We start from the raw sequence: 19,587 nt of genomic DNA, 5'->3' as shown, positions 1-19,587 counted from the left end.
GTGGCGCAATTTGGCTCACTGCAACCTCTGCCTCCCGGGTTCAAGCAATTCTCCTGCCTCAGCCTTCTAAGTAGCTGGGACTACAGGTGTGTGCCACCACACTCGGCTAATTTTTTGTATTTTTAATAGAGACGGGTATTCACCGTTTTAGCCAGGAGGGTCTCGATCTCCTGACCTCATGATCCATCCGCCTCACCCTCCCAAAGTGCTGAGATTACAGGCGTGAGCCACCGTGCCCCGCCTTCTGTTCTTACTTGAACCCTTGATCACTCTATTTGAGTGTTCAATCTTCTGTTTCCTTCCAGTACACAGACAGTTATAAGTTCCTACTGTCTTTTTCATAAGTGGCAGGGATATAACAGTGAAAAAAAAAAAAAAAGAAAAACTTGTGCCCTCAGGGAGCTGGAGAGGACTAAGACATAAACAAATAAGAAATACACTGATATACTATGTCAGGAAGTATAAGTGCTATGAATGAATGAAGAGAAAAAAGAATCAATGAATGCCATCATTTAGAGGTTATGACTAGACTTTAGAGATGATCTAATCTGAACACCTCATTTTACAAATGAAGGCAAGGAGACCTAGAAAGGATGTTTAAGGTCACACAGTGAATTATTGGTAAAAGCTGGGCTGGTTTCCAGCTCTCCTTGGCTCTTCCAGGGCTGGAGGAATGCAGCTCAGCCCATGGAAGGGTGTGTAGGGGGCGGGTGGTGGGGGGATGCAAAAGTTCTTTCTGGTTCTCTTTCCTTTCTTTAAGGACAATCTTCCGGAAGCAACAGTGCGGGCAGCAATGGAGTTTACTGGAAGGTGCCTGGGCAGCTGGGCAGAAAGGAAGGGATCACCCAGAAGAAGCTATGGGAGCCCCTCTGTTCCTTCTGAAGGCACCTTGGCTGTTAACCAGAGCAGAGGGCACTATGGGCCCTGGTGCTGCTCAGGATGCCTGAAGGGGTGGGTGGGTGGCAAGGCCCATCCACCAGGGCACCAAAGCTGCAGAGTGGTGGGACTGGGGGGAGGGCTTGTACTGTGGGCCTGGCCTTTGGGGAAGAGTATTGTTCTGTTGCTGACGAAGCCCCAGCCCACGTGCAGGACTTGGCTGGGAGGCTGAAACTACCCTGGGTGACTGGGTCATCTGTTTCCCAAGCCCCACAATTCTTTCCATTCCACCCGGCTCACCATCTTGGCATGCCCCCAATGCCCCACTTGGTGGAGGGAAACAGCAATACTCATTTATGGAGTCTGCAGTCTGCCAAACACAGTTCATGCCTTATCTCAATGCATGAGAATCCTTGCAATTACCCTATGAGTGTGTTGCTCTCCCCATTTCACACATGAGGAAACAAGCTCATGGAAGTTGTGTGACTTGCCCAGGGCCATAGAGCAGGAAGTGGCAGAGAGAACTTTCAAACCCAGGCTGGGCTAACAGGAAAGGTTGGGTTCTTTCCTCAGCTGCCCTTCAGACTCCTTCCAGGGGGCATCCTGGAACCAGCCAGCGCATCCTCCAGATTGGCCTAGAGCATGGGCTGCCAGCCACACACTCCCCTCTCCCCCTACCATGCCCCCTCGTCCCCTCGGTGTTGGCTGCTCAGTGGCTCCCCATGCCCCCTGGCCCTCCGAGTCTCAGGTCCACGCCCAGCATGGTTTTTCTGCCAGGTGGCTCTGCACTGGGCTGTTGGCCAGACTGAGGTTGCCATGAAAATGCCCTACCCTTGGACTCCCTTGTGGGCCCCACAAGCCACTGGAATGTCTCAGAAATCCCACCCTTCAGGCCTACATCCAAATCGCCTCTCCCAGACGGCCTCTCTCATTGCGAGCAACAGGAAAATCCTTTTAGATCGTGTCCTGATTTTCAGTTGGAAAACAGATGGCCACCATTGCAAGGCTGGCCATACACCCTCTTACTTCCTTTTTCTCTTTCATTCCATTTTCTCTCTGTGTCCAATAGCATGCTGTGGTTGTTACAAGCACAGACATAGCCTGAACTTGAATTTCAGATCTGCCCCTTCTCAGCCTTCTGACCTTGGACTCCTTACTCGGGCCTTGGTGTCGTCTTCCTTAATAATTGTGACTGTATTCTGCATTCTTGGCTTTTTTTTTTTTTTTTTTTGAGACAGGGTCTGGCTGTGTCACCCAGGCTGGAGTGCAGTGGCACGATCAGAGCTTACCGCAGCCTTGACCTGCTGGGTTCAAGCGATCCTCTCACCTCAGCCTCCCCAGTAGCTGGGACTATAGGCACATGCCAACACTCCTGGCTAATTTTAGTATTTCTTGGTAGAGACGGGGTCTCACTATGTTGCCCAAGCCAGTCTCAGACTCCTGGGCTCACGCAATCCTCCCACCTCGGCCTCCCAAAATGTTGGGATTATAGGCATGAGCCATCGTGCCTTGGCTTTTTATGAGTATTGAAGAGATAATAAATTAGAATCAGCGCTACCTTCTCAGCAAGCTTTTTCCAACCTTTCTTCTTAAAATTACAAGCCCATCCCGACTCCAGCATCCTTATCTTCCTTCCCTTCTGTATTTTTCTCCATAGCACATGTCACCATCTTATGTACTAAAACTTTCACGTATTTTGGTTATTTACTCTCCCTCCAATGGAATGTAAGCTCTGTGAGGACAGGGATTTTAAAAATCTGTTTCCGACTGGATGCGGTGGCTCACGCCTGTAATCCCGACACTTTGGGAGGCCAAGACGGGGGGATCACTTGAGGTCAGGAGTTCAAGACCAGCCTGGCCAACAAGGTAAAACCCCGTCTCTACTGAAGATACAAAAAAATTAGCTGGGCATGGTGGTACACGCCTATAGTCCCAGCTACTTGGGAGGCTGAGGCAGGAGAATCACTTGAACCTGCAAGGTGGAGATTACAGTGAGCTGAGATCTCGCTATTGCACTCCAGCCTGAGCACCAGAGCAAGACTCCGACTAAAAAACAAACAAACTGTTTTCATGGCTATGTCCCTGTGTCTAGACAGGGCCTGATGCACTGTGGGCACTCAAAAAATATTTGTTGAGACTGGGTGTGGTGGCTTATGCTTGTAATTCCAACACTTTGGGAGGCTGAGGTGGGAGAATTGCTTGAGGCCAGGAGTTTGAGACTAGCCTGGGCAACATGGTGAGACCCCTTCAAAAGAAAAAAAAAAAAAAAACTGGCTGGATATCATGCCTGCAGTCCCAGCTACTCATGAGGCTGCAGCGGGAGGATCACTTGAGCCCAGTAGTGTGAGGTTATAGTGAGCTATGATTGTGCCACTGCACTCCAGCCTGTAGGGCAGTGACCAAAGGAGACCCTGTTTCTTTTTTTTTTTTTTTTTTTTTGAGGCAGAGTCTTACTCTGTTGCCCAGGCTGGAGTGCAGTGATGCAATCTCGGCTCACTGCAAGCTCTGCCTTCCAAGTTCACACCATTCTCCTGCCTCAGCCTCCTGAGTAGCTGGGACTACAGGCACCCGCCACCACGCCCAGCTAATTTTTTGTATTTTTAGTAGAGACGGGGTTTCACCGTGTTAGCCAGGATGGTCTCGATCTCCTGACCTCGTGATCTGCCCACCTCAGCCTCCCAAAGTGCTGCAATTACAGGTGTGAGCCACCGCGCCCAGCCAGGAGACCCTGTTTCTTAAAAAGACATATATAATTGAATAAATGGAGTAACGGGGTAGGGCCAGTGGCACAGGTATTTTTCAGAGGCTTGTGATTTTGAGGCACCCCTAAGTTTTCTAGGTGGATAAAGCACTTGGCAGGGCACCTGGCCTGAGGTTAGCTTAATGCTAGAGGCCGGCTGATGGCATTATCTTGTTCCTTTAACTTTCCTCAGCCCACACCCATACCTTGGGCCTCCCATTGACATCACTGGGAAGCCCTGTGGCATCCTGACCCAAGGGACCAGCCATTCCAGCTTCTAACCCATCCCACAGGGGACAGCTTCTGGCTGCCACACCCTCCCTTCCCTCCTCTCACCCACTTTGGAAGGGTGAGTCAGGACAGAAGACCAGGAACAGTGGCCTCAGGCCACTCTCCCGCTGCCCAGGCAGCCTGTTCTGCCCAGGGCTGTGGCAGGAAGGAGCCAAGCCACAAGGCAGGCCAAGGCTGTGCGGGCAGCTCAGGGCAGAGGCCTGGGGTGGGGCGGAGGAGCTGCCCTTTCTTGCTGGGATCTCTCCACAGGCCGCCAGCAGGCCCTGAGCTCCAAGGGTAGCCTCTTCCACCAGGCCACTTTCACTTTCTCTTTTCTCCACAGAAGCAGAACCAGCAGGCCCAGCTCACAGAGGTTGGGTGGGAGTTAGGAGTCAGAAAAACTGGCTTGGCCGGGCGCAGTGGCTCAAACCTGTAATCGCAGCACTTTGGGAGGCCAGGACGAGTGGATCACCAGAGGTCAGGAGTTTGAGACCAGCCTAGCCAACATGGTGAAACCCTGTCTCTCCTAAAAATACAAAAATTAGCTGGGCATGCTGGGGGGCACCTGTAATCACAGCTACTTTCAGGAGACAGAGGCAGGAGAATCGCTTGAACTCAGGAGGAGGAGGCTGCAGTGAGCCGAGATCACGCCATTGTACTCCAGCCTGGGCAACAAGAGCAAAACTCCATCTCAAAAAAAAGAAAAAAGAAAAAGAAAAACTGGCTCCTGGGGGACCTCCTGAACATGGGGGAGAAAAGCGGCTCAACAGCCTCTGTGCCCCATATCCATGTGAGTAAATCTCAGCAAAGAAATAGTAATAATGACAGTCCCTTATATTCCTCAGCCAGGAATACATTTATTTATTTATTTATTTATTTATTTATTTTGAGACGGAGTCTCGCTCTGTCACCCAGGCTGGAGTGCAGTGGCGCGATCTCGGCTCACTGCTAGCTCCGCCTCCTGGGTTCACGCCATTCTCCTGCCTCAGCCTCTCCGAGTAGCTGGGACTACAGGCGCCCGCCACCACGCCCGGCTAATTTTTTTTGTATTTTTAGTAGAGACAGGGTTTCACCGTGGTCTCGATCTCCTGACCTCGTGATCCGCCTGCTTCAGCCTCCCAAAGTGCTGGGATTACAAGTGTGAGCCACCGCGCCCGGCCTTATTTATTTATTTTTATTTTATTTTTTGTTTTTGAGAGAGGGTCTCACTCTATCACCCAGGTTGGAGTGCAGTGGTGCAATCTCAGCTCACTGCAACCTCCACCTCCCAGACTCAAGCAATCCTCCCACCTTAGCCTCCCGAGTAGCTAATTTTTAAAATTTTTAGTAGAGATGGTCTCACTATATTGCCCAGTCTAGTCTCACACTCCTGGTCTCAAGCGACCCTCCTGCCTCAGACTCCCAAAGTGCTGGGATTACAGGTGTGACTCGCCACTTACTCAGCCTGCCAGGGATACTTTCAAAGCACTATCATGATTATTATCTTACCAGATCCTCACTCTGGGGCGGGGATAGGGAAGACAGGAATTAAAAAACAAATGCAAAAAAAATGTCCTCCAGGCTGGGAGTCAACTGAAGCCAGAGAGCCAGGGCAAGAACATTTTGTAGGTTTTGTATTTTGCCAGATTTCCTCCCTGTTCCCGGAGGTTCACCTCAGAGCAGCAGAGCCCTGCTCAATCTCTGCCCATCCAGGAAGAAACTGAGGCAACCCTGGCAGGACCCAGAGTGGAAACACAGCTGATGCCTCCATCACGGCCCCCTGTAACAGTCCAACACTCACAAACAAAGCAAAGGAATTCACTCCTGGATTTCCCAGCAGAGCCAAGTGTGTCTTAGGAGCTGGCAAGGATGGGAGGTGACATCTGGGAGAGGACCAGGAGCCGTCGACAACCCTGGAGAAGTTGTGTTCATTCTTACTTTCCAGATAGTAAATATTGCCTAAAGACAGAGCTAGCAGAGATTCTCAAGCCTGATCGGGATTTCTCTAAAGCCTTCCTCCTGTTGCTTTCAGGGGTCAGGAGCCCCTGCAGCTTTTTTTTTTTTTTTTTTTTTTTTTTTTGAGGCTGAGTCTCCTTCTGTCGCCCAGGCTGCAGTACAATGGCATGATCTCAGCTGACTGCAACCTCCACCTCCCAGGTTCAAGTGATTCTCTTCCTCAAACTCCTGAGTAGCTAGGATTACAGGCACCCGCCACCATGCCTGGCTAAATTTTGTATTTTTACTAGAGACGAGGTTTCACCATGTTGGCCAGGCTGGTCTCGAACTCCTGACCTAAGGTGATCTGCCCACTCGGCCTCCCAAAGCCCCTGCAGCTGTTATCCATAGATCCTGCACATGAACACCCCCATGCAGGCCCTGGCCCTCTCCTTGTGGTGTGTTCCTGAGGCTGTCCTCCCAGGACTTGGTTCACTTTCAGGCCTGCCACCCTTTGGTGCATTCATTCCTGTATTGAGCACCAACTATGTCCCACACACTCTTCCAGGCACTGGGGATACAGCAGAGCCAAACAAAACCGAGAAAGTCTCTGCCCTCAAGCTTTTATTGAAGGAGGGAAGTAGACAAAAGAGAAGCAAGCAAACAAAAAAGGTAAAATCAGAGGGTGGTAAATGCTATGAAGGAAATAGAGCAGTATAACTGCTTAAGGAGCAGGGACTTCTGCAGGTGGATGGCAAGGGAAGGTCTCTCTGCAGAGGCGACATTGACATTCATGCTGAGACCTGGGCCAGCCATGCAAAGAAGGGGGGTGTAGGCAGAAGTGCTGCAGTGGGGACAGGCTAGAAGTGGGGCCTGGTGCTGGGACAGTCCCAGTTTAGGCATGTCCTCCTGGTGTCGTTTTTAATAGCTCATCCTTTCACAATCAAGAGCGGCTCAGGCCGGAGATGAGTTACCCGCAATGAGGGGCTGGATTTATTCTAAGGGCAGAGGGAAGCCATCACAGGAAATGATGTGATTGATGTTTTGAAAAGACCTCGCTGGCTGCTCCGTGAAGAATAAATTAGAGGGGCAGGAGGGAAGAAGTCTGCCTGGGGCGGCTGCAGCAACCCAGGCGTGCTGCGAGGTGCCCTTTGACTAGATTCCAGTGGGGGCTTTCGGGCGAGCAGAAGAAGAACCCCAGGGATCAGCTCCAGCCACGCTCAGCCCCCTGGGCCGGCCCTGGGCATTTCTGAGACGGCCCTCGCGCTCAGGGACCTCTCCTCGCAGTTCCATTGTCTGTTCTTGCGGAGTCCTGCCACACTGGGAGGGCCATCCCCTCCTCTTGCTCCCCTCCCCTCCCCGCGTCCAGCCCCTCCCCGGCCTGGCCCGGCTGCCGCCCAGCGCCAGCCAAAGCCCACCCCGCCTCCCTGCAGGAAGCCGGCTGGCGGCGCCTGCTGCGTGACCTTGGGCTGCAAAGTCGGGCGTTTGCAAAGTCAAAGCGAGTCACTTCCTCCCCCAGGCCTCCCCTGAGCGGGCAGCCGGCCGCCGCTCCCTGCCCCCTCGCCCGCCGCGGGCCGGGGCTGGCGCTGGCACGAACGCGCTCTGCATGCTAAGTGCTCGAGCCCGTTGCCGCCGCCCGGAGGCTCATTTGTCACCCGCTGCTGACTCAGCAATTCTGCAGAAGGCTTTTCCCTCCGCTTTGGAGGAGGAGGCCCGGAAATGAGGCAGCGGCTCTTCCTTCCCTTCCCTCCAGCAGGGGTGTGTGGTGTGGGTGTGTGCGGGTGTGGCAGGGTCTGTCTGTATGTCTGCTGCCTGTCCATCACTGGTGTATATTTTCGCGGCTGTGCCTGTCTTTTGTGTATGGCTGAGTTTGTGTGTGTGTGTCTTAGTGCATGTTGATCCCTGCGCCTGTCTGGTGGGTCTTTGTCCCTGTCTGTGGGCGTCTGTGTTGGCCTGTGGGCCTGTCATGGTGTGTGTCATACGTGTGTCTGGGTGAGTGTGTGTGTGTTCCCCCCCACCCCCCTCCCTCAGCCCCAGCCTCCTCCCCTCAGACTTCACCTTGTCTCCTGGAGTGACCCTGGGGTTTCTGAGGCCAAAGTGGCACAACTTCCCTCTCCTGGCACCCGCAGCTCCCACCCCACCCTCTGCCACCAGTCCCCTAACATGGGACCTCAGGGGCTGAAAACACAGGCTCTGGGATCAGCCACATCTCCACATCTAGGTCTCAGCCTAGGCTCTGCACTTGCCACAGCGACCTTAAATGAGATACCTTTCCTGAGCCTGTTTCTGCACGTGTAAAATAGAGGTGATCATATCTCCCTAAAAGAGGATAATTTCATGATGGGGTCTGGTATATCACATGCAGCAAATGGTGCCTGTTATTTCTACTTAAAGCAATAGGCCCAGTATCAGGCACATAGCCAGGGTCTAATAAACGGCCACTTAAGAACAAAAGCACCAAGAAGCCCTTTCCTTGGCTGCCAGAAAAGGGAGCGGGTGGGGAGATGGTGACCTGGATTGGGAGGTGGGCAGGAGCTGTTTGCATGACAGCTACTGTGAGGAGAGACAAGTGGTGACCTGATTTAGTGCTGCCTTGGGCAGCCAAGGAAGTCAGGAAGGAAATCACAGACGAGGGGCTCGGGAGCTGCTCTGCCCTGCCCTGCCCTTCCCCAGACCACACACTGCCTGACACCCGCAGGCAGAGTGAGGGCCCAGCGGGGAGGAGCACATCTCCATGCCAGCCCCTACCTCCAGAGCAGCCCTTATGCTGTGTCCCTGGGTGAACAACTTTTTTTTTTTTTTTGAGACAGGGTCTCTCTCTGCCACATAGGCTGGAGTACAGTGGCGCGATCATAGCTCACTGCAGCTTCGACTTCGCGGGCTCAAAAGATTCTCCCCCTTCAGCCTCCTAACTGGGACTACAGGTGCACGCCACCATGCCCAGTTAATTTTTAAATTTTTTTTGAAGGGACAGGGTCTTGCTATGTTGCCCAGGCTGGTCTTGAACTCCTGGGTTCAAGTGGTCCTCCTGCATCTGCCTACTGAAGTCCTGGAATTATAGGCATAAGCCACTTTGTCTAGCCTCTGGGAGAATATGCACATCCACTCGTTTTACCTCTTCAACAATCTTGCGAAGGAGATTCTTAGCATCCCCATTTTGCAGCTGAGAAAAACTGAGACTCTGGGTGGTTAAGTCCCAAGGTCAGGACTGACAGGTGGCCGAGAGAACCCTGGCATTCCAGCTGCCAGTCAGGCACTCCCTGGTTGTCAACACTAGCTGCTGTCTTCCTGGGCACACACAGAGGAATCAGCACACACCCGGTACACCCTCCCATGAGCAGAACTCCTACACACTGGCTGGTACTATACCCTCCCTAACATCAGCACCTGTAGCAAATTTTTTCCAGGGCCAGCGAAGCCCTACTCCTCTTTGTTAAAGGCAGCTTTCCTCAGAAGGGTGAGCATTTGTTGTCTCGGGGCCTGCAGTGTGGATTCTCACTCCCTTCTTTTCACTGTGTTCAGCAGGAGCGAGGCAAACCAGCTTGGGACAGAAACACAGGTGTTTCCTTCACTGTCAGAGTTTCCTGGGGTAGGCATCTGAGTTACTGCCTGGACCCGGTAGCCCCTAGCAACAGGGCACCAGTCTCACCTGGGCCATTTATGATAACTTTGGGGGGTGGAGCCAATTAGGGGGTAAACCAGGGATCCCCACAGGTGGGAGTGGCAAAAGAGTGGAGGCTTGAAGTCCAGGAAACCGCAGTGTATGCCTCTGCTGCTAAGGAGCTGTGTGGCCTTGGGCAAGTCACTATCCCCTTCTGAGCCTGGGGCTCCACATCTACATAGTAAGGGAGGCGGCACTCAAGTTCCTTCCAGCTCACACACAGTCCCACATGCTACTAGACCTAGGTTAAGGCAAGGTCTGTGCTATCAGGTACTACCATAGACACAGAAACCAGGGGAGACTCTGCCACCATTATACCCACCCACCCCAACCCTCAAGTTCCCTGCTCTCCCTGGGAAAACCGACAGACAACGGGCCCATGTGGGCAGAAGAAATCAACATGAGGGGTCTGGGTGCCTAGAGAATGGACTTAGAATGAGCCCAAAGTGGAAGGGAGAACCAAAGAGTTTCCCTCACTGCCACATTTGGCATTCCTGCTCCAGGGAATCCAGCACTCAGCTAGAGACAGGATGCTGGGTTCGCCATTCAGGATTCGTAAGGGGAGGCCACAGCCATATCTGCTTTCAGGGCCTGTGACTGGTGGAGAGAAAGGGGTGATAGCATCTGTGGCCTTCCTGATTCATAGGTTTATCCCAGCATGAGGCGTGGCTGCTGCAAAGCAGACATGTCCATTTCTGTCCAGACACAGTTGGGGCGGGCAGTGGGTGGCTGCAGCCTGTCCTTACATGGGGCTAAAGGGGCCCAGCCACTTAGTGACTCATCCACTTGCCCAGCCAGCTGGAACCCTGGCCCCGCCTTTCCCTTCTGCTACCCACAGAAGCCCCCTGACATAGCACTCTTGTCATACTGAGACTAAGGTAGAAAAAGACACTCCCAAAGGGTGTCAATGACAACAGAGAGATAGACATAGAGTGGTCACTTCATTTACCAACCCTGGAACCGCAGACCTCTGGGCTTCCTGGTGTGTGATTTCAGTTTTACCCCTCACTGTTTAAATTGCTTGAGTTATGTATTTTGTTCTTTTTTTTTTTTTTTTTTTTTTTTGGAGACGGAGTCTCTCTCTGTCGCCCAGGCTGGAGTGCAGTGGTGCGATCCTGGCTCACTGCAACCTCCGCCTCCCGGGTTCAAGTGATTCTCCTGCCTCAGCCTCTCAAGTAGCTGGGATTACCGGCATGCACCACTACTCCTGGCTAATTTTGTATTTTTAGTAGAGATGGGGTTTCGCCATGTTGGTCAGGCTGGTCTCAAACTGCTGACATCAGGTGATTCGCCTGCCTCGGCCTCCCAAAGTATTGGCATTACAGATGCGAGCCACCTCACCTGGCTTGTATTTTGTTCTTGCAGACAAAAGCAGTCCACCAAATATGGACAGATAGGAACCTCGTGGCCTTTTGGGGCTGTCATCCTTATCTCAGTCTGTCAGTAACCGGAATCCTTGAATTTATCCTGGAGGTCCCTGAAGGTCCAAGAGGAAACAGAGGAAATCTGATTGGCACAGGTGTGGTGACCTGAAGCAGGTGGTGGCTTTCAGGACCGGAGGTCTGGTGTAGGGTGTATTAGTGAGGAGAACCTGGAGGGAGGAACTCACCAGGAAAATTGCAGCCAATCTCCAGTGGTCAGGGATTGAAGATCCAGCAGAGTATGGAGTCAACTCCTCCAGAGCAGTGGGTTTTTCCAATTCTAGGTTGAGATCCATTCGTGGGTCATGAAATCAAGTTAAGGGATCATAGTCATACTCAGAATTTTTTTGTTTGTTTTTGAGACAGTCTCATTCTGCTACTCTGCCCAGGCTAGAGTGCAGTGGCACAATCTCGGCTTACTGTGACCTCCACCTCCTGGGTTCAAGTGATTCTCCAGCCTCAGCCTCTCAAGTAGCTGGCGTTACAGGCACCTGCCACCACATCTGGCTAATTTTTTGTATTTTTAGTAGAGATGGGGTTTTGCCATGTTGGCCAGGCTGGTCTTGAACTCCTGGCCTCAAGTGATCCGCCTGCCTTGGCCTCCCAAAGTGCTGGAATTACAGGCGTGAGCCACCGCACCCAGCCAGAATTTTTTTTAAAAAAAGGAAATAGAATGTAAGAACAGAAGTGCGGGTTAAAAGGAACGTTTAACTTCGTAAAGTTTTTGCCTCAGGGTAGTATGCTTGTCTGAGTAATGGGTTGAGATAGGAACGCATTTCTTAGTGCAGGTCTTTATTTTAAATGTTGGAAAGCCACTGCCCTGGAAAATAGAGGAGTGGAGACCAAAGTGTGCCCTTTGTGTATGTGTCGGCAGTGGGGTGGGGATGGGGGTCTCTTTGTCCTAGCGTTTGGTTGCAGCACCCCAGGAGTGTCTGTGGGGGAACCACTGACATCCACTTTCCCATACGCTTCACACCTTCCCACCGAAATGTGCTCCATTCCCTTTGCTATTTTCTTTTTCTTTTTCTTTTTGAGACTAGCTCTGTTGCCCAGGCTGGAGTGCAGTGGCACAATCTCGGCTCACTACAACCTCTGCCTCCTGGGTTCGAGCGATTCTCCTGCCTCAGCTTCCTGAGTAGCTGGGACTACAGGCACGCATCACCATGCCTGGCTAATTTTTGTATTTTTAGTAGAAACGGGGTTTCACCATGTTGGCCAGGCTGGTCTCGAACTCCTGACCTTAGGTGACCTGCCCACTTCAGCCTCCCAAAGTGCTGGGATTACAGGCGTGAGCCACCTCACCCAGCCTGTTATTTTCATTAGCAGGAAAAGAGGGATGGTAGCTTTCATCCAGATTCTCCATCTCCAGAATGTTTTCACCTTTCCCCAGAACCTCCACAGGGTAAGTCAGTCAAAGTCCTTGGATGGACCCTTACAAGTAGCAAGGGCCACCCTGTCCCCTTTCCCCTGGCCAGGAGACCACGCAGAGCGCAGGAGCCGGCGTCAGAAAGGGCAGTTTGGCCCCTGGGCAGTCTCCTGAGAGCCTTTCTCCTCCCAGTTTCCACTATTTGGCGGAACCTTGAATGTAGGGGAGCGGGACAGAGAAAAAACTAGAAAGCTCGACTTATGCCTCCGGGGCCGGAAGCCCCGCTGCGGCCCCAGCCCGCGGTTAGCCCCTGTTTGTCATTTTGCAAATCTGGTCAACCCACCTCCGGTGAAAACTCCCAACCTCACCCCAGGGGGCAATGACTAATTACAAAACACATTTTCTCTCATTTTCGTCAAGCTCACTGTCCCGCCCACACATCCCCCCGCCTATCCCGGCACCCGTCGGCTTCCTCAGGAGCCTCACTCAACTGTGTTGAATGAACTCTTGGCCCTGTCCCTCCCCCAGAGACTTCACACCGTGGGGTTCTTTCCTCCCTGTTCAGCTTTACTTTCACTTTCTAGTCACTCTCACTTCTCTGTCAGCTTCAGCTTCTCACCCTAGAGCTTGAGCCCTGGTTCTTTCTTAAGGCAGGGGCTATTGCCAAAGTCCTGGGCTGCACCCGATTCGTCAAAAGTATCGATTCATCAATAGTCAAAAATATTTATCAAATGCATTCTGTTCCAGGTTCTAGGAATGCAGTGCAAGACAGGCAAGGTTCCTGCTCATACAGAGCTTCTAGAACCCTGGGATACAGAGATGCAATCAAGTGATAAAACACACGGATGAAGGCTCTGCCGTTGAACACATGGTTCTTGACAAGCCCACAGAGAGGCACAGCTAAGCCAGCCCTGGGGAGCCAGGGAGGGTTCCCTGGAGGGAGAGAAGCTGGATCCAGGCCTGAAAGATGACTTGGAGTCAGCCATGAGCAAGGAAGAGATTTTCCAGGCCAAGCGAACAGCCTGTGAGTGGTGCCATTTGGGTGAGGCTGGCTGGAGCTTACAGGGTGAGAGGGAGTGCAGGGAGCTCGGGTCCCCAAAGGTGGAAAGAAGCCAGGCCCAAAAGGACCTTGAAAGTCTGCTCAGCCATTTGGATTTTGTCCTGAGGGTGATGGAGAGCTGTGAGCCCCAAATATCTGAGACAGGCTCAGTCCCTTTAGAAAGTTTATTTTTGCTAAGGTTAAGGACACGCCAGGTGACAAAGCCTTAGGGGGTCCTGAAGACAGGTGCCCAAGGTGGTCAAGGTACAGCTTGCTTTTACACATTTTAGGGAGATATAATACATCAGTCAATACATGTAAGATTTACATGGTTCTGGCCGGGCGCAGTGGCTCATGCCTGTAATCCCAGCACTTTGGGAGGCCGAGGCAGGCGCATCACCTGAGGTCGGGAGTTCAAGACCAGCCTGACCAACATAGAGAAATCCTCTCTACTAAAAATACAAAAAAATTAGGCCAGGTGCGGTGGCTCACGCCTGTAATCCCAGCACTTTGAGAGGCCGAGGTGGGCAGATCACGAGGTCAGGAGATCAAGACCATCCTGACTAACACAGTGAAACCTCGTCTCTACTAAAAATACAAAAAATTAGCCGGGCTCGGTGGCGCACACCTGTAGTCCCAGCTACTCGGGAGGCTGAGGCAGGAGAATGGCGTGAACCCGGGAGGCGGAGCTTGCAGTGAGCCGAGATCACACCACTGCACTCCAGCCTGGGCGACAGAGCAAGACTCTGTCTCAAAAAAAAAAAAAAGAAAGAAAGAAAAGAAAAAGAAAGAAAGAAAGAAAGAAAGAAAGAAAGAAAGAAAGAAAGAAAGAAAGAAAGAAAAATTAGCTAGGCATGGTGGTGTGCGCCTGTAGTCCCAAGTCCCAGCTACTCGGGAGGCTGAGACAGGAGAATCGCTTATCGCTAGAGCCCAGGAGGCAGAGAGTGCAGTGAGATTGCACCATTGTACTCCAGCCTGGGTGACAGAGAGAGACATAGTCTCAAAAAAAAAACCAAAAACAAACAAAAAAAAAGAGATGAGGAAATGGAAGATATAGGGGTTGCATCACCTGCTCAAAATTATGCTGCAAGTGAGTGGTGACACTGGGATTTGAACTGAGACAGTCTAGCTTCAGGTGGCCTCGTCCTTCCCACTGCATTCTCCTGCCTCTCTGGCTCCCTCAGTGGGCTGCTGGGTCCCAGGCCTTGGGCTGGCATGGATAATCCCTTCATGCCCCTCTTGTCACGGAACTCCCCCCCACCCCACCCGCCAACATACAATCACCTGGAGCCCCTGCCAGTGTTTCCTTTTCCTCCTACTTGGCATGTTGAGGACCAGAATCACTCCGCTTTCACTCCCCACTTCATCCCACCTGGGAAAACAGGACCCTGCCGGCCAACTCAGAGCCCCCCAGGGTTGCATTTTAGGTACTGTTTACATTTTCTTTAAGCCCTGTTCACATTCTCCATTCAGATTGGGAAAAATATAAAGGGTCAGTATCCCCAGCATTGATGAGGTTCTAAGGCAGAGGGTACGCAGGTGGGACTGCAGTGCTTTTGGGGAGACATTCAGATAAAATCCATCCCATTGCCGGGCGCGGTGGCTCATGCCTGTAATCCCAGCACTTTGTGAGGCTGAGGCAGACGGATTGCTTGAGGTCAGGAGTTGGAAACCAGCCTGGCCAACATGACAAAACCCCATCTCTACTAAAAACACAAAAATTAGTTGGGTGTGGTGGCGGGCGCCTGTAATCCCAGCTACTCAGGAGGCTGAGGCATGAGAATCGCTTGAACCCGGGAGGCGGAGGTTGCAGTGAACGGAGATCGTGCCACTGCACTCCAGCCTGGGGGATACAGTAAGACTCTTTTTTTTTGAGATGAGTTTCTCTCTTTCACCCAGGCTGGAGTGCAGTGGTGAGGATCTTGGCTCACTGCAACCTCAGCCTCCCAGGTTCAAGCAATTCTTGTGCCCCAGCCTCCCGAGTAGCTGTGATTACAGGCACATGCCACCACGCCCGGCTAATTTTTGTATGTTTAGTAGAGATGGGGTTTCATTATGTTGTCCAGCCTGGTCTCAAACTCCTGACCTCAGGTGATCCACCCGCATCAACCTCCCTAAGTGCTGGGATAATAGGCATGAGCCACCGTGGTCAGCCAAGAATGCACATACTCTTTCCATTCTTCCTCCGTGCTCACGCCCATTTCTGCCTTGGTTGCCCACCTCTGACCACAATCCAGAACTAACCATTCCACTTTTAGGAAAGTATTCTACAGAAATAGCTCAACAAGTTCCCTGGCTACAGCATTCCTGTAGATGGTCAGAGGCCATGGAACTCCAACAGCTGCCATGAAGGAAAAAAGTAGTTCTGGGCCAGGCGTGGCGGCTCATACTTGTAATCCCAGAGCTTTGGAAGGCCAAGGCGGGAGAATTGCTTGAGGCTAGGAGTTCGAGACCAGTCTGGGCAACATATTGAGAACCTGTCTGTGCAAAGAAAATTTAAAAATTAGCCAAGTGTGGTGTGTGCCTATAGTCCCAGCTACTTGGGAGGCTGAGGTGGGAGGATCACTTGAGCCCAGGAGTTTGAGGTTACAGTGAGCTATGATAGCATCACTGCACTCCAGCCTGGGCGACCGAGTGAGACCCTGACTCAAAAACAAAAGTAACTCTGACTTAGGAACAGGCACAGAGGAGATCATGGTACACTGTTGATAAAACAATTTGCAGAATAATTTGTAGAATACGACCCAAGTTTTGCCTGAGCTTTCCTCAGCTGCTGCCAAGGTGTTCGGTCCTTCCAAGGAAGCTAAGGACACGTTGAGGTGAGGCCCTCACTTCATCCAGTGACTAGCACCGCGTCCGGCAGTGCCAGTCCCACACTCGCCCGCACCGTGGCCTCCATCTCCAAGCTTGCCTGCATCTACTCGGCCTTCATTCTGCGTGACATTGAGGTGACTGTCACGGAGTGTAAGATCAAGGCCCTCATTAAAGCAGCTGGTGTAAATGTTGAACCTTTTTGGCCTGGCTTGTTTGCAAAGGCCCCAGCCAACGTCAACATTAGGAGCCTCATCTGCAATGTAGGGGCTGGTGGACGTGCTCCAGCAGCTGGTGCTGCACCAGCATGAGGTCCTGCCCCCTCCACTGCTGCTGCTCCAGCTGAGGAGAAGAAAGTGGAAGCAAAGAAAGAAGAATTTGAGGACTCTGATGATGACATGGGCTTTGGTCTTTTTGACTAAACCTCTTTTATAATATGTTCGATAAAAAGCTGAATTTAGTGGTGAAACGATGTCTCTACTAAAAATTAAAAAATTAGCCAGGCATGGTGGCCCATGCCTGTAATCCCAGCTACTTAAACAACAAAAAAAAAAAGCTGAACTTAAAAAAAAAAGGGAAAGAAAGAAAATTGCCTGAAAGGATAAACACCAAAATGGTGACAGAGGGAAGTAGAATTAGGGAGGACCTGGTGAGAGGGAGAATTTTCATTTATTATCTGCATACATCAATATTGTTCAAATTTTTACTTTAAGAAGACCTTACTTTTGCCAGGCATGGTGGCTCACGCCTGTAATCCCAGCACTTTGGGAGGCCAAGGTGGGCAGATCACCTGAGGTCAGGAGTTTGAGACCAGCCTGACCAACATGGAGAAACCCTGTCTCTACATTTAAAAAAAAAATCTAAAAAAAAAAATTCTAAAATACAACAGATTTTTTTTTTTTTTTGAGATGGAGTCTTGCTCTGTCACCCAGACTGGAGTGCAGTGGCGCAATCTCGGCTCACTGCAAGCTCCGCCTCCCAGGTTCACGCCATTCTCCTGCCTCAGCCTCCTGAGTAGCTGGGACTACAGGCGCCCGCATGACGCCCGGCTAATTTTTTGTATTTTTAGTAGAGATGGGGTTTCACTGTGTTAGCCAGGATGGTCTCGATCTCCTGACCTCGTGATCCGCCCACCTCGGCCTCCCAAAGTGCTGGGATTACAGGCATGAGCCACCGCACCCAGCCTTATATATATTTTTTATTAGTGAAGAGGTTTCGCCATATTGGCCAGACTGGTCTCGAACTCCCGACCTCAGGTAATCCACCCACCTCGGCCTCCCAAAATGCTGGGATTACAGGTGTGAGCCACTGCACCCAGCCTAAATTGCAAAAGATTTTGAGTGGCGAGAATGGCGACATGATGCCACAAGTGGAAAATTCCACAGCTGGCTGCATGTGATGGGTTGAAGTCAAAATGCAGTCAAAAACTTTGTTTCATGTACAAAATTATTTAAAACATTGTATAAAATCACCTTCAGACTATGTGTATATGAAACCTAAGTGAATTTCATGGCTAGACTTCGGTTGCATTCCCAAGATCTCTCATTATGTATATGCAAATATTTTGAAATTCAACCTGCTTTCACACATTTCAGATAAGGAATACTCAAGCTGTAATGAACAAATAAACTTTTCACAGTCCAAGCAGCCAAAAGGCCCACTGTCCCTGTTCCCTCAGCTCATGCTCCCTTCCATGCACAGTCTTGTCTGCTCCTTCTACCCTTCATTGTGTTTGGACTTCAGACTCTTTTATTTTTTTAAGACAAAGTCTCGCTCTGTTGCCCAGGCTGGAGTGCAGTGGCGCGATCTCAGCTCAACCTCTGCCCCCAGGTTCAAGCAATTCTCATGTCTCAGCCTCCCGAGTAGCTGGGATTACAGACGCCCATCACCACAGCTGGCTAATTTTTGTATTTTTAATGGAGACAGGGTTTCACCATGTTGGCCAGGCTGGTCTCAAACTCCTGACCTCAGGTGATCCGCCCCCGTCAGCCTCCCAAGTGTTGGGATTGCAGGCGTGAGCCACTGCGCCGGTTCTGGACTTCAGACTCTTGAGCTGGCTGCAAGACTCCAGGTCCCCTGTGAACCACACTCAATAATCCCTCCCTAATCGCTGGTTCCCAGCAGCTCAGATTGGCTGCTGTTTGTCCAGTGAGGAGGTGGGCAAGGGTGCCCTTTGTTTATGCCCATGATAAAAAGAGAAGCAGCTACGGTGCTGTAGATGCTCAGAACTCCAGCACACGTCAGCCTCTAGAGAGGGGCCTGGCCTCTGCCTGAACAGTGTATTTCTTTCTCTCCTTCCTGGACACACTGCAATCAAAGCATTTTCTAAGAGTCGGGTGGGACTCCACAGATGGTCTAAGAGTCCAAGAGCCTCACTTTGCAGGTGAGAACATTGCATCCAGGCCAAGCGTTTTTTCATTTTACTGCCCGCTACTCTCCAAGTGCAGTCTCTTAACAGTTTCTAAGTGTGAATGCAACTCTTGTTAACTGCTCAGTAAAGGAATTCTATCAGAAAAGCTGCAGTTTACATCAGTGGTTCTCAGCCTTGATGACACATTGAAATCACCTGGGGAGATTTACAAGCTACTGACACCTGGGTCCTGCTCCTAGCGGTTCTGATTTATTTTTTGTTTGTTTGTTTGTTTTTGGAGTTTCATTCTTGTTGCCCAGGCTGGAGTGCAATGGTGCCATCTTGGCTCACTGCAACCTCCGCCTCCCGGGTTCAAGCGATTCTCCTGCCTCAGCCTCCCGAGTAGCTGGGATTACAGGCGCCTGCCATCACACCTGGCTAAGTTTTTGTATTTTTAGTAGAGACAGGGTTTCACCATGTTGGCCTGGCTGGGCAGGCCGGTCTCGAACTCCTGAACTCAAGTGATCTACCCGCCTGAGCTTCCCAAAGTGCTAGGATTACAGGCATGAGCCACCGCACCAAGGCTACTGATTTATTTTAATTAGGGTGCAGCGCGAGCACTGGGATTTTTTTTACTCCCCAGGTATTCCCAATATGCAGCCATAATCGAGAACCACTAGTCAATATGGAGTGTGTGTGTGTGTGTGTGTGTGTACATTTCTAGGTATGGGTGATACTTGCATGCAGCATGTATCTGTGCACATAGACACATACACACATGGAAATCTGGACTTCCCAATACACAGAGTAATACATGCTGAGGTCACCAGCAAAGCAGGACAATAAAGAAAGTGAGAAAAAATTTTGAGAGCCGGACACGGTGGCTCATGCCTGTAATCCCAGCTTTGAGGGAGGCAGAGGCAGGAAGATAGCTTGATCCCAGGAGTTCAAGATCTGCCTGGGCGATATAGCGAGACCCCGTTCTCCACAAAAAGGAAAAAAATAAAACAAAGAAAAAGTTTTTAGAACATGATATTTAAGAAACAAAAAGGCCAGGCGCGGTGGCTCACGCCTGTAATCCCAGCACTTTGGGAGGCCGAGGTGGGCGGGTCACAAGGTCAGGAGATCGAGACCATCCT

The 19,587-nt window shown here is 51.2% G+C and overlaps 1 pseudogene; it reads left to right on the top strand.

Moving 5' to 3' along the window:
• Nucleotides 1-16,520, top strand: part of LOC115832271 — a 34,615-nt pseudogene extending 18,095 nt beyond the window's left edge.
• Nucleotides 16,521-19,587: the final 3,067 nt, after the last annotated feature.

Source organism: Nomascus leucogenys, chromosome 22a (assembly GCF_006542625.1).
Source record: "Nomascus leucogenys isolate Asia chromosome 22a, Asia_NLE_v1, whole genome shotgun sequence".
NCBI lineage: Eukaryota > Metazoa > Chordata > Mammalia > Primates > Hylobatidae > Nomascus > Nomascus leucogenys.
The sequence above is the reverse complement of the archived record's forward strand: the minus strand, read 5'-3'. Positions and strand labels throughout refer to the sequence as shown.